Source organism: Syngnathus leptorhynchus, chromosome 6 (assembly GCF_054491065.1).
Source record: "Syngnathus leptorhynchus isolate UIUO chromosome 6, UIUO_Slep, whole genome shotgun sequence".
NCBI lineage: Eukaryota > Metazoa > Chordata > Actinopteri > Syngnathiformes > Syngnathidae > Syngnathus > Syngnathus leptorhynchus.
In genome coordinates, this window is record NC_141200.1 from 3127237 (window position 1) to 3146162 (window position 18926).

Sequence of the window (18926 nt, forward strand, 5' to 3'; positions counted from 1 at the left end):
TTATTGTTCTAAAAATGTTCACTTCCCTTTTGAACAGATATTTGATTAACTATTTGGCAGCATTTCAAGCAATTCCATCCTCCATTTTCACAAGTGGAGTTGGTTGACACTCGAGCAGAACTCACTGCGGGCTTCCCCGGAGAATTCCTCCTTCATTCATTCAGCATCCCCATCACCCCATTAGCCCGACCATCAGCCGACATAACGGCTTCCTCTTTCTCCGAGACACCTTCTTCATCTCCTTGTCTAATTCACTTGCTTGATAATGATCTCCAATGCGGAAGGTAGTGTTGGATTCTTACCATCTACAAATGTTCACACTTTTACTGAAACTAAAGTAAATTGGCGAGAAATGGCTGCGCAAACCTTCCCGCATTTCATCCCTTCCTCAAAGCCCGACCACTAGATGGAGATTCAAAGCCGTGGCCGGCTCTGTAATTGACGTGAATGTGTCAATATGTCGTTTAAGAGACAAAAGTAAAGGGTCAACTTGTAGAATTGGATTCTAGAGATGCAATCATTTCTACTTTGTGTCTTGGATCGTAAAGCCATAGAAAATAGTACTTTGGTCATTTATAGCAAGGACTTATGGAGCGCTAAGTGAAAAGCAGAACCAAGGTCCAGGGCAGACTGCATAAAAGAGGACAAATCATTAAGTGGGTTGTGATTGGAATGTAATATTTTAGTGCCATATTCATTCTTTGATGGACGCTTTACCTTCCGTAGTAACCAAGTTCGGTACCTTCCTGCAAAGGAATTTAATTAACCCCCATGACAATGATATTTCCAAAACCATGAAATAGGTCGAGTGTCAAAGTCCTTGACTGAATCCGAGTGAGCGATTTGCAACTAAAACCAGCGGCTGAGTAAAAAGTCAGTAAGCCCCGCCCCCTTCCCCCGAGAGTTCAGTCGGGTTCGGCGAGGCCTGCCGAGCCTTTAGGTGCCAAATTTTTTTTTTGATTCATGTACGTATGCTTAACACTGGCAAATATGTGAAATACGGCAATAATGGTGAAATTGCGCTGTGTGTTTTATACATGTAGGGCATAAATTATGTCAGATCGCGCGAGCTCGACGCCGCCGTGGAACAGCTAGTCAATGGAGAGGGCAGGGAAAAGCAATGGAGCGAAGTAATGTGTAATCTTACTACTCAATGGGCTGTGCCCAGCAACGGGCCTCTGAATGCTGGAGGTGTCAGGGAGATAAATAGCGGAGTGTCCCCCTCGAAAAACATGATTAATACCCCGCCCGGTGACGCTGCTGAAGATGAAGTGGGAGCAGCTGGCTCAGGCAGCGTAGGCACGCAGGGAGAGGTGGGAGGGGCGGTCGGGAGCGAGAGCACTAGAGCAGAGAGGGCAAAGAGTAGGACATCCTGGCAGCTAGGGGATAGCAAGGCAAGGCAAGGGCAATGCGGGCCACCCTAGGCACAGGAACTCTCATCTCCTCTCGTCTGGCCTTGTACAACGCTTCGTTTGTTTCGCCTTTTGTTTTCTCCTGGTTTTGAATGGCAAACTTCCGTAACGTGGCGGTGGCGCTAAATGAAGCGGAAAATGCAACGGCGGCAAAAGCCGGAGTCTGAATACTTGTTTTGTTAGCACGGAGTGAATCGGGAGCACCTCGTTCGTTTTTGACGGCGAAGTCTTCCAAAATTTTGCACTGGGTTATATTTAGATGAAGTGACGGGATATTTTGTGTTCGGTTTCAAACTAGAATAACAGATTGTGTTCGCGTTCAAGCTAGCATAACAGATTGTCCGCCACTTGAGAGCTTCTGCTTTGTGATTCTAATACCTACTCGAAATCATTTTAGTACGTGAACTGGCGGAGCTCGGTTAGCTCAAGGGGTCCGCGAAACAAACCCGAAAAAAAATGACAAATCTCCAAAATTCTTCATAAAACACTGATAAAAGTTCATTATGTGTACCTTACGAAGGATGGGCGGTATCGTTGAACAAAATTTCTGGCCCAGAATCTGCTAGCATATTTCAGGGACTGGGGAGGGTAAGTGCCCCTGTGCCCCCCCTCTCATCTCTAGCTCCGCCAGTGAGTATATGTCAAAGAAATGCTATAACTTTTTGATCCCAGCGATCAAATTTCTAGCCGGGGAAACAGAGTGGAGTTATCGGGCCGGTTTTGTTGTGTGTGTAAACATGTCGAGGGGTGGGCTACTTTTTCACGGTTTAGAGGCCCCAACCCTCCCCTCACACAATTAACTTTTCCACTGTAATGAGATGATTGATATGCTGGAAGTGTGGGCTTTAAGGAGATATTAATCATTCCCTCTGGTAATTTTAATCATGCGTTCCATCATCCCCAGCTGCTGAGGATCACCTTCCTAGCAAACAAAGGGCAGCCACACCACTTGCATAGTCATTCTGTTCTAGTTTAACTTTATTTTATGCTGGTTCCCTCCCATCTGTTCACACAAGCCTCGGCGGCCCACGTCGCACGTCCTCAAGCTGGGGAAGCGGCGTGTGGGTGGGTGGGTGGGTGATTCTACCGCTGTGTGTGTGTACGCGCACGTTTGCGTGTCAAGTTTCCAAACACGGGCATCTTTTGAAATGGTAAATCTCATCCCCCGGGTCCGTGACGACTTGGTAGAGCGCCACCGGCCACCTCTACCGTGAACACAACACGTACAGTAGCAGCGCACGGACAAGCATAGTCATACGTTGAGATATGCACACGCACTAAAAAAGGAATTTTGGGGGTGTCAAGTGTAAAAAAAAAAAAAAAAAAAAAGATTCTGCAATTGTTTACTGTAATAAATATAATAATGAAATAAAAAACCCACAAATTAAATACAAATAAAATTAAATTAGATAAATATTTCATCAATGATAAAAATAAATAAAATAAAAATAGAAAATAAAAAAATTAAATAAATTGCAAAATAAAACTAAAATAACAAATATTTTATTGTCGTCTATACGTAAATACATTTCCCGCTTGACAAGTTTGGTTAATACTCACTTCATCATGCGCAAAGTTAATGACGCCCCGCTGACAGATATTTCATCATGGTTGCGAAAGTTTGCAAAAGTTCTTGAAGGAGGCTTGTCTGTTTGAGCACATAATCGCATCGCTCGCAGCCTGCGCAAGCTAACCAAGGGGGACAATTTTTTTACCTTGGTACAAATTCAAGTTGTGTCACCACTCTGGGAAGAAGATATTTAATGTGTCTCAGAAATTTCACAAGTGCTCTTAGTTTGAACCGGATCTCAGTTGGTAAGAATTCAAACAAAGGAAAATAGTACCAAAGGAGGTCAGTGTGAAGGGAGGGCGATTGCGGTTTGATGTGAACAAGCATCGCTGTGATCTTTTTCGTTTTCATCGCTCCTCATAAACGTCGTCATGACTTCCCACTTGTCACGGAGCTAAATCACCTCAATGGAGCCGAGACGTCTTTTTTTTTTTTTTTTCATGGGGTGCTTTAAGAAAAAAAGAGAAAACATGACGACTTCAACAGAGCCCTCATTATTCCCCACCTTGCCTTCCTACCTTGGCAGTCCTGCTCCAACGCATGACTAAAAGACAATTAATTCTAATAATAAGGGCTTGAGCTATCATTCCTCATTCTGGCAGGTCTTTTTTTCCATAGGGGCACTGAGGGAGTGCCCCAGCCATGGATCTGTGCTACACACATGAACCTCTGACAGATGTTGAGTGAGCAGCTCGCTTAATCGCTACGCTACCTTACGGCACCTGCACCCTCAAAACTTGGAGAGAGTGTGTGGATGTGATCTTGAAATACTCGACAGTCGAGAAATGTGAAAAAATTTAATATAGCGTGGGAAAGTACATTGTGTGAAGCTCTGTCCATATATCTTGAGGAAAAAATTAAATTAAGTCTAATTTTCTGACACAAAGGCTATTTTTTCATTTTATTTTATTATTTATTTTAAAAAAAAAGCATCATTTCTCGAAAAAAAGCTTCATCCAATTTTTAAAATTCTTGCCGCATTATACGACATGAACTCTGTGGCGAGCAGACGAGCTAACACGTCAAACCCAGAACAACAACAGACATTTGAAGCGCTGTGTATAGAATTGCTTTCTTTTCGGCGTACAATTTAAATGACTAAATATAACGCCGTGTATTTGTCGAAAACAGTGTGGTAGTATCGCCGCCGCTCCATCCAGACAGGAAGTTTGCAACTTCAGGCGTGAATGGAGAAAATAACCTCACACTGTAGCAATTACCACCATCCCTAAAACTCCCTAAAATAGATGCCAGCGCCTCGGCAGCACTTAGAGCATCCCACACAACGAGCTCATTAGACCCGCTCCCTCAGAACCAAGCCGCGGGAACAAATACAATAACACCTGAGCCGTGTTCACGGTGTGCCATTTTTCTGCTTTAAAAGATCTGAAATGCAGCCATGCCACTTAAATGATATTCTACACCCCTCCTCTTTTTTTTTTGTCCATGCTACATGTTAGCCGGCAGGCATATTAATCACACTCACAGCCACTAATGCTAACAATCAGTCAACACAGTTGGCCAGCCTCTCTATCTCGAGAGACGCCGAGGTTTGTCCTGAGGCCTGCTGTGTCGTCCTGCTAGGTCATACCACCAAAAAAAAATAAAAAAAATCACTGAAACATTAGTCAACAGAACACCCCTGTTGTTGAGAATATTCTTTGTGTTAATGCTGAGAAACAATCTAGTGCACCTATGATGTAATCATCAATTTTTTCATCACTTTTATCCACAGATTTTAACTTGAAGGACAAAATTAGGTCAATATAAAAGCAGATTTTTATTTTATTTTATCAACCTATAATTAATACACAATGTCAGTAAGCCTAAGAAATGTTGGTGAATCTATCTTATATAACATATAAATAATATTAATAATAATAAAACGGCTAACAAATAAACAAAATGTGAATAGATCTTATATAATCTATAAATAATATATAAATAAAAATATATAAATAATATAACATAGCAAACAAAGAAAACTTATTCACCAGTCTCAGTAATACGATACTGAGTGAAAAAGATATCCATCCCATTTTTACCAAGCCCGTGTCGAAATGAGGCACACATTTGTCAGCAGAGTGATTTTCCGCAACATATGCCGAGCAGTCAAGTTTTGAGAGCTAAACAGCTGTGTAGTTCAGCTGAGAGGAAGCTTCCCACTGAGCTCCAGTGATCTCTCCCCGAGTGTCATCCGCCAGCAGCGTGAGGCAGAAGCGGCATGTTTGGATTCCCGCCGTACTGAACGACAACGTCAAGCTGACGGCTGTGACGGCACCAAATTAATAAGCAACCTGCGCCAGAACTCAGTAGCAAATCGATGAGGTGGATTTTGTTCTGTAGTTTGGAAGCCATGCAAATTATTGAGCATCAAGGTAGCGTAAAGAGTGCATCTGTGATGGCTGTCAGCGTTTGACTGTTCAGATGGCGCCAAAATTGACAGCGGGTGGTCCTTTCTGTCTCCTGCCACGCTGTGGTGGTGTGATTTTTTTTTTTTTGCCTACCCATCTTTTTTTTTTTTTTTTAATCCATGCGTCAAACATTGGGGATGAAACTGACGGTGGCAGTGACACTGAGAGGCGATCCGCTCGCAACATCTGCTTGTTGCCGAGAGTAAAAACCTTCTGCTGGACTTGATTTGGACGCGGTTTGTTCACAAATGTTTCGCCTCAGTTTGTTCTGATGCAAATCCAGATGGTTCATTCTGGGCGGGGGGGGGAGGGGGAACTGTAAAGCGGCGTGGTGTCAGCGTGTGCGGGATTTTGCATCAGACTACAAATGATTGAGTTTGGAAAACTCTGTCTTGACACTAATTACTTGGGAAGAATTGATTTTAGTATTAAATAACAGGATGTTTTTATGGATAACCCGACATTGGCTCTTTTGCACTGGCGGAGCTAGAGGGGGCGGCAGGGGCATAATTCCCCCCATTTGAAATGTGCTTGTAACCAGATAATTGAATATTAACTTCTGTATGATTCTTCCAATGAAGAGCAGCGTCTTTCTTTGAATTGACTCTGGATTAATTTTTTTTTTTTTTTTAATTATCAAAAAATAAGTTACATTATTTTTTTACCTTTAAATAGTAACTTCTGGTGTGTGCACCTCAATACAGAAACAAATTTGCATCGTGGGGTAGAAATACTGGATGGAAAGTTTTGTTATGTACTTGGAATATTCCCAAATATTTTTCTGCCGTTATTTCTACGACGCAAGGTGGCAGAATTTTAAAGCCATCCTCAGGGGGTTGTAGTTCAATACGGCTATGCCGTACTGCCATCAGTCATGTATAGCCGAGTCACACTTGATGTGTCAAAGTGCACGACGGGTAGATGTAAAAGGCAAAGAGTGGAATGAAAAACACAACAAAATGTAAAACATTTGTTGTAGGCTGGCTCAGGGTTGGAAGTCACTTGGCTGATTCTGTGGCCCCCAGGGAGGGCCAGCACTGAAATGCTCTCTGACCATGAAATGGCCCCGCGCGGTAATGGTGCTTAATGGCTATGTGGTGCCGAGGCCGGGAAGACGAGCATGTTGACTGAGACACGAGGTTGGCGATGATGTCGTACTCCACAAAAGCTTAATGTATATTTTATTCACATATAGCAAGATACGATGAAGCACGCCGGCATGTCGAAGACGTTCAGCTATTCCGGTGTCAAATCGCTTTAAAAATGACTCGAGATTATTTACCGTGAGGAAAAATAAAATTCAGGATGACACCAAACATCCATTTTGACTGCGTTGACCTTTTTACATGGCAATATGCCTCTTCTATCCTATTGCCCTTTGACTTTGTGCCCACTGAACCGCAGATGACGCAGGTCATTCTCATGCCCGCTTTCATTTACCGGTCCCAAGTGCTCCCATCTGGCATATTGCCCTCCTCACCGCCAAGGTTTCATCAGCTAAACCTCCAAAGAACAAAACCCAGGGGGCAAGACGCAACTACGGAGACCCCTAACAAAGCCACGACATATCGAAGATCCTTCTCGGCCTGAGGAGTTGGCGATCTGAAGGCCAGCATGTGACATGACGAAGGTGATCCATGTAAATGTCTTTTTCTTAAAGGTCGCGATTAACAGAAAAGTCATTGAATAGTCCCACTAAGTAGAACATTTTGGTTTTGGGAAACAAAGAATACATTGAAATCCAACATTTTGATCCAGCTGGTAATGGCGATCAAAATGTCAACGAGAAAAAGTAAAATCTTTGATAATTAAACAAAAAAAAACCTCTTACATGAGCGCTGCTCAGAAGTTTTTTTTTAGTTTGGACGCTCTTGTGATGCTCTGTCAATTGTCGTAAGCAGATGATGTCCTGTACTAGAAGTCTTTGATGAAACTGTTCATCGGGTTTTCCATGAAAATTATTGAATCACTAATTATGAATCGTTCTTTCTCAAGGAGTGGGTGTCCTAGATTTGTGATTTATATTTATCCACTTGTACTGACAATCCAGATAATTGACTTTTGGGTATTCCTGATTTTTTTACGGGAATTTTTGAACAACTCTCCACGTCCCCCTTAAGGAATCTTTCCTCGACATGTTTTCTGAATAATTTGTGGGGATTTCATTTTTATTTTGATATCCTTGCCCCCCCCTCAGCCCCTCCGTAAAAAAATCCTAGCACCGCCAGTGCTTGTTTTGTGATCACACCGCTCACAAACTAACACCCAAAGAAAATCTCCGCGCTGACTGACGCCGACGAGTCTTCCTAATCACATTTGACGACAAGTCGCGTTGAGTCATCGGCAGTGACGGCCGCGGCGAGGAGAGGCGAAGATGAGCAAGGGTTAAGCTGCGAACCTCTTCTGACAAGGCTTGTCTGAGGAAGCATTAGCCGGCGCAATGACAAGTGAAATATGGGGTCGACTATCAGTCATTCATCAATGAGCCCGTCTTGTCGTCATTTGAATTTGGAGCGCTAGGCAATATTAACCTTCGTCACCCTCCCTGAGTTGCGTCGGACAGCCTGGCACTGCCTGAGACTGACAGAGTAACTGTTGGGCGTCACTCCAATAAATGCTTTCGGGCACTTGGAGACATGGAGAAAGTGATCTCAGCATGATGACTGGCAAGTGGAGGACTTTTTTTTTTTTAAGGAAAGTCCAAACTATATTTTGACTGCTACAGCTAAAATCCACTCATCTTTACCTGCTGCTGGAAAATCAAAATCTACTGAACGGCCTCACTGTTCCAATACTTTTGCCGACGTGTGTATATTATTCATCCACACTCTATTAATTGGTTCCGTCTTGTTTTTTTTGTTTTTTTTTTCCATCTGTCATTTCAAATGAATAACTGAAGGCACTTTTCAGCGCTTTGGTTTAAAATGGCCACGCTCATCTACCTGCCAAAGATGGATAATAATCCTGGAAATGACTCCCTTTGGAGAGAGAAATTAACCTAGATTTCCATATCAAAGTGTTATGAATGGAGCCCGTTTTTTCCCTGCCTGGCCGTTCTGTTTAAAGAAAGCCGTTCGGTGGAAGTAGCCCGCAGTGATGCGCGGCGGCTCCCGTACAAGGCTCCTTTCTTCAACGCCGCAACACAGGAAATCAGCGGCTTTGCGCCACGGCAAAGAATGAGATCACTGGGCTTTTTTTTTTACGCAAGGTCAACTCGGAGGCGCCGTTTAAAATTCAGTCCCATCCTTTGGCGAGCACTTGAAAGACACAGTACCAGCCGGGGGAACCCGTTCGCCATTATGCAAAGAGGCGAAGGACTTAAAGTAGCTACGTAATCTTAATGAATGCTGGGATCTGTGCAGGGGGGGTCTCCCGAGTCAAGTAGACGAGGCTAAGACACGCAGGGTGAATAATCTTGCGTCAACAAGAAGCAACTAGCTCCCTTCGTCTCAATGTATGCGTGTTTACAGTGAGACAAGTTCAAAGGTTTGCTGCAAAAATAAGTGGAAGAAATTTCCAAGTGAGACGTTTTAAGTCAAAAAAAACATCTGTATGTAATTGGGACTATTTTTTGTTTTTACCAGCAGTTTATTTTTTGGGATTTTCCTTCCCCGTTATGACCTATGTCATCGTCCCCGGCCGCAGAGACTTAAAGCAAAACGACAGCCATTAGCTGACATGTCACACAATGTCGGGGTCTGGTTTTGGCCCGCTGCCTGCTGGCTGTGTCCTTTGCTTTGCCCACTTGGCTCTGCGAGACGGCCGGGACATCGAGCCTGACACATCGGAACCGCCGCTCCCTCTCGGTGCCCTCTTTCATTCCCACTATGGGAAGGTCCCAGCCCCCCCAGAGATGGAGCTGTCCAGAGACCCGAGGCCCGGCGGGTTTGACTGGGCCAAGATCCGATCAAGCCTGGAGTAGAGGGTCATTTTCTTCCATGACTTCCACTTGCTATGATCTCTGAACCGATTCTGAAAAGGTCCCCTGACTTGATATGAGCAGACAGCCCCCCCCCCCCCCCCCTCTCGAAAGCTGCCTTCGGTTCGGCTTGCCTAGCCCGGAATGGGAAGAGCGAGGTCAGGCTGGAGGAAGGCATGGAGAGAAAGAGGGAGGGGGTCGTGGGCCGATAGCAATGCTTCAGGTGCAGATGGCACACTGTTTTATGTGTGGCCTCAATGGAGTATGTCAGCCAAGCTACTGGAGGCATTTAACATGGGAAGATCACACAAAAAAACATTGTCATCCCAAATCCAGAGCTTCATTAGCAAAGGTCATTTGCGTGACAGCCCATGCTTAATAGATGGACGATGAAAGCGGGTGGAAAGAGAATGTCATTTCAACAAATAGTTTTTCTCATGAAGCATAGATGCAGGAAGCAAAATATATATAAAATCTAATATCTAAAATATAATTAAAAAAAATATATATATAATATCCAAATATTATTTAAATATTATTAATATCTATCTATCACATATTATTAAATATTATTTAAATTAAATATTTGATAGTCATGATGGAATTTTCATTCACATATTTGCTGTAATTATGATTTTTTTAGTGTTAACTTTTATTTTCCTCATAGTTTTACGGGTACTGCAACACTGGTAAAAACTACATATGCCGCTCAAAATTCCAAATTCCTAACCTGGAATGTACCCACGCTTGTTAGTTTACTGTCGTCCTCCAAAATCCCCAAAACATATTCAGCTAGACTTCCGCATATTGGGGTGATAAGATGGAGCCTGACAGTGAGCCCCAAGTAGCAAGCCCCGAAAAAGCCATGCGAGCGAGAGGTCGGCAGAGGTGAAGCAAAGATCCAAGTCCCGTCCCGTTGTGTGACATGTTCCCCTTTGCCCGCTCACCCCGAAGGCTCGGTGTCAGTGTTAACACTTCAAACGCTCAATATCTTCACCAAACACAAAGGACACAAGCGCCTCGCTATCCACATCGTTTCCTCCAGGAAAGGCAGATATGGATCCTTCTCAAAAGGTCAGCGGCGGCTGAAGTTTCAATGATTAAGTGCGGCGGCTTTGTTGTTTGACTTTTTTGCCGTTGGAAAAATCTACTTTTAGGTGCAAATGTCCTCGTTACTTACGTATGAGAATGGAATGGAATCGTTTTCTATATGTCAATCTTAAATTGCAAGGGGTGGTCATTTTTTTTTCTGCATTTGATAGTTTTCCTATTAATGCTGACTCAAAATGTCAATAAGGGGGAGAAAATGACATTTCGGAATCAACAGAAATATTGTCGTCTGCCGAGCGATGATTCGTAAAATAATCACGTACGTCTCGACTTCTTCCTTCTTCAGAATCAAGATGTCTCCCGATTCCTTGTAAACCTGGGTCACAAAAACGGGTGTATGAACCTAACCTCAACAAGACTCCCAAAAAGTCTGCCTGGCAACAGGTGACAACATTGGCAATCAAAAAGAAAGAAGAAACACATTCATGTAAGTCATATTTATTCATTTTCGTTCTAATGAAACTCGATACGATGTTCCATACTTTGGTGGCTGTTCTAAGTTGTTGGTAAACGCTCGCTATCAAGCTAGCTTAAAATGGCGTCCACCGCGCGGCTCCAAGCGATGTCGTGGCAAGAACAAAACGTTCCCAATTCCAGGGGGGGGATTTTTTTTTTTTTTTTAAGCCTTTGTCTTCGTCCATCCAAAGAAGAGTTCAGGGAAGGGGCGATACTTAGGGTTAAGTAGAAGTTGAGTACATTCAATATGTTGCTTAAATGGGGTATTGTCAAGCTAGTTTTTTTTCTACTGAGCTCTTAACAACTTTTCTCGCCTTCTACTCCCAAACAAAATCTGAAGCCGTTTGAAAAACACACCAAAAAAAACAACAACCTTGCGAACAGATGAAACAATTGTCTCCACTTTTACCTGTTCATCAAATCATGCAGCGACCTGGCTAATCTCTCCAAAGACTGAGATCTGATTTCAAGGCAGCGCGAGGTGATTCAGCAATCAATGTAGCCAGGTCCGCCGCTGCTCTTTCAAGGGATCTCCAGTGAGGTGACGATAAAACAGCTCGCTGATTACTGATCTTGCCTCTCCACCAGCTAGTAGAGTACGCACTTCCATATCGAATACCTTTTTCCCCGTTTTACCTGTAAGCGGGCGGCACGTGGCGAAAAAAATAAATCAGAAGCTCCAAAAGAACGTCGGATAAATATATAATTGTTTGTTCAAGGATGTTTTTGCACAGTGTGAGACCTTACCGCGTGGAATGCTCGGCAGGAAGTCTCTTGAGGGAAGGTCTCATTTTCTGCCTCCCGCCGTGAAATATTCAGCCGGGCCCGAAAATAATACGGGAACCGTTTCAAGGCTTAGCACCTTTCAGATATTCTGGCAACAATGGACAAGGGCATTAAATGAAGCGCGGCCCTCTCGTAGCAAAAAAAAGGGGAGGGGGGGGGGGGGCAGAGGTTTGGAGTCTACAGCCGTGGCATAATACTAATGACGGTTGAAGTGCCGTCTAGATATACGACGCGGCGTCGTGATTAGCCGAGGACGAGCCTGCGAAATACGGCCGACACGTTTTTTTTTTTTTTCTTTTTTCCCCCCTCGCTTCAGTCATTCAAGGTCTGTTATGGTTTTGGAAAACAAACAATACAGGCATAATTGATGATAAATAAAATACCTACATTTCACCAGTGAATGCCAAAATGATACCCCCCCTCGGCAGAAAGAGAAAAGGAGCGGGAACTCAAGGGTGCGCACAATAAATGCGGCGGCGGCAAAGAGAAGATTGTTATAGGAGGGCTTTGTTGAAAGGATTGGAGGGTTTAACAGTCCCACATCCTCTCAGGCTGTCCTTCATCTCCAATAATCAAGCTTGGCCGTAGAATATCCCGAACCGTGTTGCCGTGCCTGCCTGGCACTCATCTTTAAAGCGCCAGTCTCGGGCTTTCCTCTTGAAGTCTATATGTCGCATTTACGGCTTCAAACGTCGAGCGCGGCAGACGGACCATGTCTTTAAAGCCAGATATCGCTTGCTTTCTTTTTTTTCGCTCTCTTTTTTTGTGCCACATTAGCATCAGATGAAGGGAAGAATTGTGCTTGTGATGCAATGGCTTTCCTGAGAATTGGGTGCTGCTGTGAACTTTGTTTACCAAAAGGCCTGTGAAGGAAACTTTTGAGCTCAGGTCAAAGTGGAACATGGAGATCCATTGTAACCGGAAATTAAAAAAAGAAAAAGATGAATGTACTTTCTGTGTATACTAACCTGTTAATGAAAATGGTATGATACCGTACGGCTGTGTCAACATCTCAATTACAAGAAATTTCACAAACAGTAGTATGAATAGTTTTATTTTAAATAAAGAGTCTTTTTATTGTGGAAAATTAGAACTTTATATTGATAATTTTATCTTTTTAAAAATATTTATTTGGGGATTTAGAATCTGAATATACAGATTGATTAAACACAGAAAGCAATTCCAAGTAATTATATTTCTTATGTAGTCTAGTTTTGTCATTTCTTATCATCATCAATTATAATATAAATGTTTCACTCTTTATGTAGTGAATCTGTCAGCGTTTTTGAACCATCAAAAAAAATTCATATCCTCGCTCTCATTTATTGAGTTGCACAGTCTGCTCGTTTTGCCACTGTCAGTTTGGCCATTGTACACTTGGGGGCGCTGCAGGCCACCAATTCCATTTTCCCCTTCCATCAGAGATGCTTGCTTTGGGGCCTGCCTGTCAATGACAAGGTTATGCGTGCTTTAACTAGGATGATACCACAGGTACCAGGTTCACACCACAATCCGTGTCACTATCGATAGAAAATTAAACACAGGAAAAACAAGAGCGTGACCCCAAAATTGTCCCGATTCCAACGGCTCGCAAGGTCTCACGTCACCTCGCTGTCGGCTAGTTCCAACCTGTAACGTTTTGCACGGTGAAAATAGTCCAGCTGGACGCATTGTATACACTCAGCCCCTCTCCCCTCTTTCTCGTTTAACGCCTTTGTGTGAGACCTGTACGCCTTTGCCTGCTAATAGCTCGTCCGGTTGAAGGTCAGGGTACTCCCCTAATGAGCCGCTGCGAGGATTTGGATCAGCAATTTAAAAGCAAGAAAGCAAGGCCATGAATTTGGACGTTTACTGGACACAACATTCAGGACACAGAATGGTGTACGGTATTTCAAAGTGAGGTCGGAGTTTGGGAGTCGAGAAAATTTTTTTGGGCGATAAATTATTATCATTTCGAAAAGTGCTGACCAACGTCAGTGTCAATAAAGCATACATACTGAATCCATTCGTTTGCTCTCGGCGTATTAAAGTTTCAGATGTGATTGTGATTAAAACCCGAGATCCCAGCTAAAATTGTATTTATTTTTCAAGAAGAGTCTTTTGTAGAGTATGAAAGGCATAATTTAATGACATTTAATATTTGAACATAGTAACCTTCAAATGTGTATGTACAACAGTTGCAGTTTATAAAATACAATTCTTGAGGTCAAATTGAAATCAGCAGTTTGACCACAAGACATGTCAGTTACTCGTGGAGTAATGGAGTAAAACAATGATAAGGTCTGTATGCTTTCTACACTCCAAGCCTGTCGGGTTTCCAAGAAAATGCCGAGGTGTGAGAGCTGAGATTTCGCAGAACAGACACACACACACACACACACACACACACACACACACACACACACACACACACACACACACACACACACACACACACACACACACACACACACACTTGAGTCTTCAGCTCCTGCAGGGTTTGGTTCGGGGGTTCCGTCGAAAAAAAAAACATTGCAGATAGTAGGCCTGCAGCCAACTGGTTTGGATTGTAGGGTGGGACCCAAACAGATGGGAACTCACTCAAAAAGGTGAGGACGAGGTCAGTCTGAGCTCGGGCGATAAAGCTGTGGGCAGCGCTCTTAGCGCTGTTTTAAAAGTTAACTGGAGAAAACAGCTTGTGCGGTCGGACTAAACTAAGAACATATTTTTCCCCGCTTCTTTTGTCTAGATCGCCACAGGCAGACACCAAATGTTTGAAAATGATCTGGAAAGTGGAGTGTTTTTTTTTTTTTTTTTTACTCTAACCCAGATTTTGCGGGAAGTTGAAGCACTGTCCACGCCCACCGCGCGTCAGACGGACGACATCACAGGTATTTAAGGAACACCTTGCAGCAGGTTGTGGTTTGGAGTTCAATGATCAAAAGTTAATAATGAGGACCTTCACCACAAGTAAACTCTTCATAACTCGTGCTGTGATTGGGTAATATTTCCCCGTCACCACCACCCCTCCCACCCCCATGGCTGTAAAAACACTCGCCTCGGCGGCACCAGATTAACAGAGAGCCCCCTAATGGAGTAATTACACCAAGCCAAACATCTATTTTTCACCTGTGCTTCGCCATTATTCTCTGTCTCCCATCGCCACTCTATTGGAAGTCACTTACTCGCCTTACAATGACTTATCATTGACTGCCATTTAGACGTTCCTGAGCAATTTGTCTTTGGCCCGAGCGGACAATCTTTCTCCTTCCGTTGTATGAAACATTCATGGGCAAAAAGGAAAGAGGAAAACCCCTCGCACAAACGTACACAAACAGCGGCAGTGTGTCTTAACAGATACTAGAAAGGTGACAGACGAGGAAAAATAATGTAGCCGGCCTAGCTAGTCCAAACGCCTCGGGGACCAGTCGGAGGGGGTGGGAAACATCTCCATGACACAAATGTGTTAAATGGGTCGTGCTGCTGCTGCTATTGCATCTGGTTAATGCACTTACAATCCAACTAGAAGTTTTTATGTTGCCCTTTGAGAGTGATGGCATTAGAATCCATGTGACTTATTTCAGCCAATCAATGAAGAATTGTCGATAGAATACCGATAAGATATATTTATAGTATGTTTTAGATACTTAGCTTGGCTAAAGGCGGGCAGCTAGCTGGCTAACACCACTGCCCCTGTCAGGGAAGCAATTAGCCATTGGCCGCTAACGCTAGCGGTGTCTAATGTGTTGTTACCGGCCAGAGAGGGAGCTCTGTGTTGCAAATACACCGCGTTGTGATTGACATTACATTAATGTCTATCATTTTGTTCGGAAGCAGCCATTTTAGGCAAATTCCAGCGCTACTATGACAAATTGCGACTATCGGTTTAAGGCACGCTAAACAGATGCGCCCACAGTAAATAGTGAAGCCGTTTTCCTTACGGCCTCTAAAGTGGGCAGAATGCGGCCTCACTCCGATGATCATTTTGAAACGTTGTGTTTTCATTCGCTAATGGCGTCCTTGAATGATAGCTTATGTTGTATTTTGCTCTCCTTCGCAGTAATGTTTACACACCAGACTCCTTTATGCCACTTTGCACGCACTGTCCACATTAGCTTTATGAATTCACAATATTAGCTGACACTCGAGTTTTTCCATGCATAACATATAACAGCACTGACGGATCGTTTAGCCACGCCTACCCGCTCGAACGACGAAAGGGTTAATGACGTTCTTAACTCAGGGGGGGGGTTGTCTGATTAGTCTCTCTCGCTGCTTAACACAATGACAAATAACCACGATTCTTTTTCTTGCACTGATAATCAGGACAACATTTCTCACCGGCCCCGAGTGAGACCATTAATCCTCCCGCGATGGCGCCGATAAGTGGTGACTTCAGAGTAATGGCCTTGTCACCTTCAAAAAAGTGGGAGAAAATGTAAGCAATTAAAAAGCTACACTTGTTATGATATCGTTTTGCCGTGTTACATCTATCTGTGTCATCTGCCAGTTTTAATAGACTGATTAATGGAATTATGTTTTTTTTGTAATTATGAGTATTAAATGGATGGTCTCTACGTATAAAATATTAAATATTGCGTATGTGGGGCGGAGGTATGAGATCTAAATTGCCGTTGTGATTGTCTTTTTTAAATCTTACACTGCATCGCCTGAAGCTTGGATGTACTTTTTCTTTTTAGTTTATAATATTAAAGATAAAAAGATGATGTTCTTTCTGGGAATGCATCGCTTTAAAATATCTTAATAGCTTTTGAAATATCGACTGTACAAGTTTAATTTGTTCTACGACTAAATTCTCAAGTCAATTTAATTAAGCTATTACTGTAAATTGGAATCCCCTTTTTGTGTTGGAAGACCGTGAGAGTCCAATCTCAATTTATTTATGTTATGTTCCATTGTACCTTGTGAATTGAACATTTTGTCATTCATCATTAACCATCTACAAAAAAAAAACTGACCATGCTAAGTTTCCTTCAAAAGGGTCCCAGGCCCCGAGTTTCAAATCCCTTCCAAAGCCCGTTTTGGCCACTCTTTGTTTGGCTCATTGGTATTGTGACCCCATGCTTTCTCAGACTTTGAACTCAAAGCTTTGGGAAAGCCGTATTGCTTCTTTAAACACATTATCAGCGGACTTGGGTTTTAAGAATATAACTAATCATCTTAAGGTTTTAGCGCAGAGCGGCAGCATCATCAAAGACTCCCTGGGTCCATTCATTGACTTGGGACACTGTAAGAACAGTGAAATAGCCACAAATGTATTTGCGGCTATTCGTTTGCGAGTGATACATTTTGGACCGGATCGACTGAAATCCTATCTAAAAACTGAAACGACTTTTCAATGTTCCTTAAAATGTCTCTTCAATTGAACCCCCCCTCCCCGCCTCTTTTTGTCTTTCATCAAAAATGTAAATCAAATGCAACAAGATTTCCAGTAAGATATTAGCAAACCTCAAACCGCAGCTTTCATTAAGGCTGATTCATTTCCTAGGTTAAGATTTCCGCCTACACAGCGGCATGATAACTTGGCATCTTGTGAGTCTTTAATGAATAATGAATGTCTAAATATATCAACTGACAAGAATCGCACGCCGTGTTTTTAAGATGGACGGAGACTCGGCGGCGTGCTTTGTAGACAACGGTTGTACGTAATTAGCATAAGCTAACGGTTGAAGCTAATGCTACAATACGGTTGGTGTTCATTTCCAAAGTAACAGCTATGTTTTTTTATCGCCATCTTTTTTCTATTCTCATTATATGTGCCTTGTTTACAATCAGTCGGAAAGTTTCCAACATGGCTGAATCTTTCATCGCTCATTTTTCTGATATTAATCGTATATCAGATCACGTTCATATCAACTACGGTATCATTTGTTAGGCTCTGTGATAAGAAAATTCACATTATTTCTTTCACTTGATTATTAGTGGATCAAGGAAATATTCAGTCCAATTTATTTCAGATATGTTTAGTTGGTTACTTTTAACAATCCAAGAGTGCAGTTCGTCAGCGGACTTTACAGAGAGAATCTTGGCGTAAAGTACTTTGGAGTTTACTCTTTGCCCGTCTTTCTGGGGGGCACTTTGGAGAAAATGTGTTTGCGCATGTGATTGCACAGCGGTCCGCTTGTGCCCCCTCGGCTTTTTCTTAAAGCTCCTCAATCTCGTCAATCCCCCCCCCCCCCCCCCACCAGTGATTGCGATTTGGCACCTCGAGTCACATTGTCTTCTTCTGGAAATATTTCAGCCGCTTTTGGGGAGATGAGGGATAAAGGAGGAGAGGGTAAAAACACACCCTGTTGTGTGAATCCTAGAGAAGGCCTTGAACCCTGCCATTCAGTCCTTTCACTTCATCAGCTGAGTCTAATTGCCAGAGAGGACAGAATACCCCAGGCCCAATTGTTCTTTATCCTCTTTGGAGCCTCTGAGGCATGAAAAGCGAAAGGCGCGCTTTTGATCTTTTTTGGGTTGTTGTTTTTTTTTTCCTTCTTCTATCATCCCTTACTATCCTCTCCCTCAGAGTGGGACACTCCTTTTCAGACCATGCCCCCTTCTTCATCCACACTAAATAATTATCAAGCTCCGCTTCATCAAATAATAGCGGCTACGGGAGGTCACGATGGGGAGGTCCAAAGGTCCGCAGGGGTGGCCGCCAGAACGCTGCGGCGCTCCCCAACTCATCTCGGAGGCATGCTTCTCAGCGGTGACTACCTTTACAGACCTTGACCCCGGGTTTTGGTTTGCCCGTCCTAATGAGACCCTCTCGCGCGTCCCCGGCAATGGCCGTGTTGGGAGGCCAACGTACAATGAGAGGCAGCGTCGTGCTCAAACAAGAGCGCATCTGTGCTATCTTATTCAAGCCTTGGAAAGGAGCTCATGCGTCTCAACGTCCCATAGGCGCCGTCTATTGACACCTACTTGTCCTTTGCGCTCGCCACCTTTCAGTCACACCCGAGCTCTCATGGCAAAGAATTCTTGCTGGAGTATTTAGCCTTGCAAATAGTGCTTAACTTGCTTAGCGTGGGGATGGAGATTTTTTTTTTTTTTTTGTCAAGATGAAAAAGTCTTTGACGCTGCTCGTCATTTCTCTAGTTTCCAAAGAGTGCCCTCTCACCACCTCTCCTGACAAAAGCAAACATTAGTTGTATCAAAAGAATGCTGGGGGCACCAACGTCTCTTTGCAGAAAAAAAAAAATGTTTTGTTTCTTCAAATGGATTCACAAGCATGCAGATGCTTGTTGATTTTTCTTTCAGTCGCTCATACA

The 18926-nt window shown here is 43.2% G+C and overlaps 1 protein-coding gene across 6 annotated transcripts in view; it reads left to right on the forward strand.

Annotated features, from left to right (window-relative positions):
* The window catches only part of mctp2a (multiple C2 domains, transmembrane 2a), a 156843-nt gene that overhangs the window by 65282 nt on the left and 72635 nt on the right, over positions 1–18926 (forward strand). For all 6 annotated transcript variants that reach the window (XM_085913666.1, XM_085913667.1, XM_085913660.1 and 3 more), the window contains one exon: positions 10712–10852. The gene's annotated coding sequence lies outside the window, so the exon portion shown is untranslated. The remainder of the gene's footprint in view (positions 1–10711; positions 10853–18926) is intronic.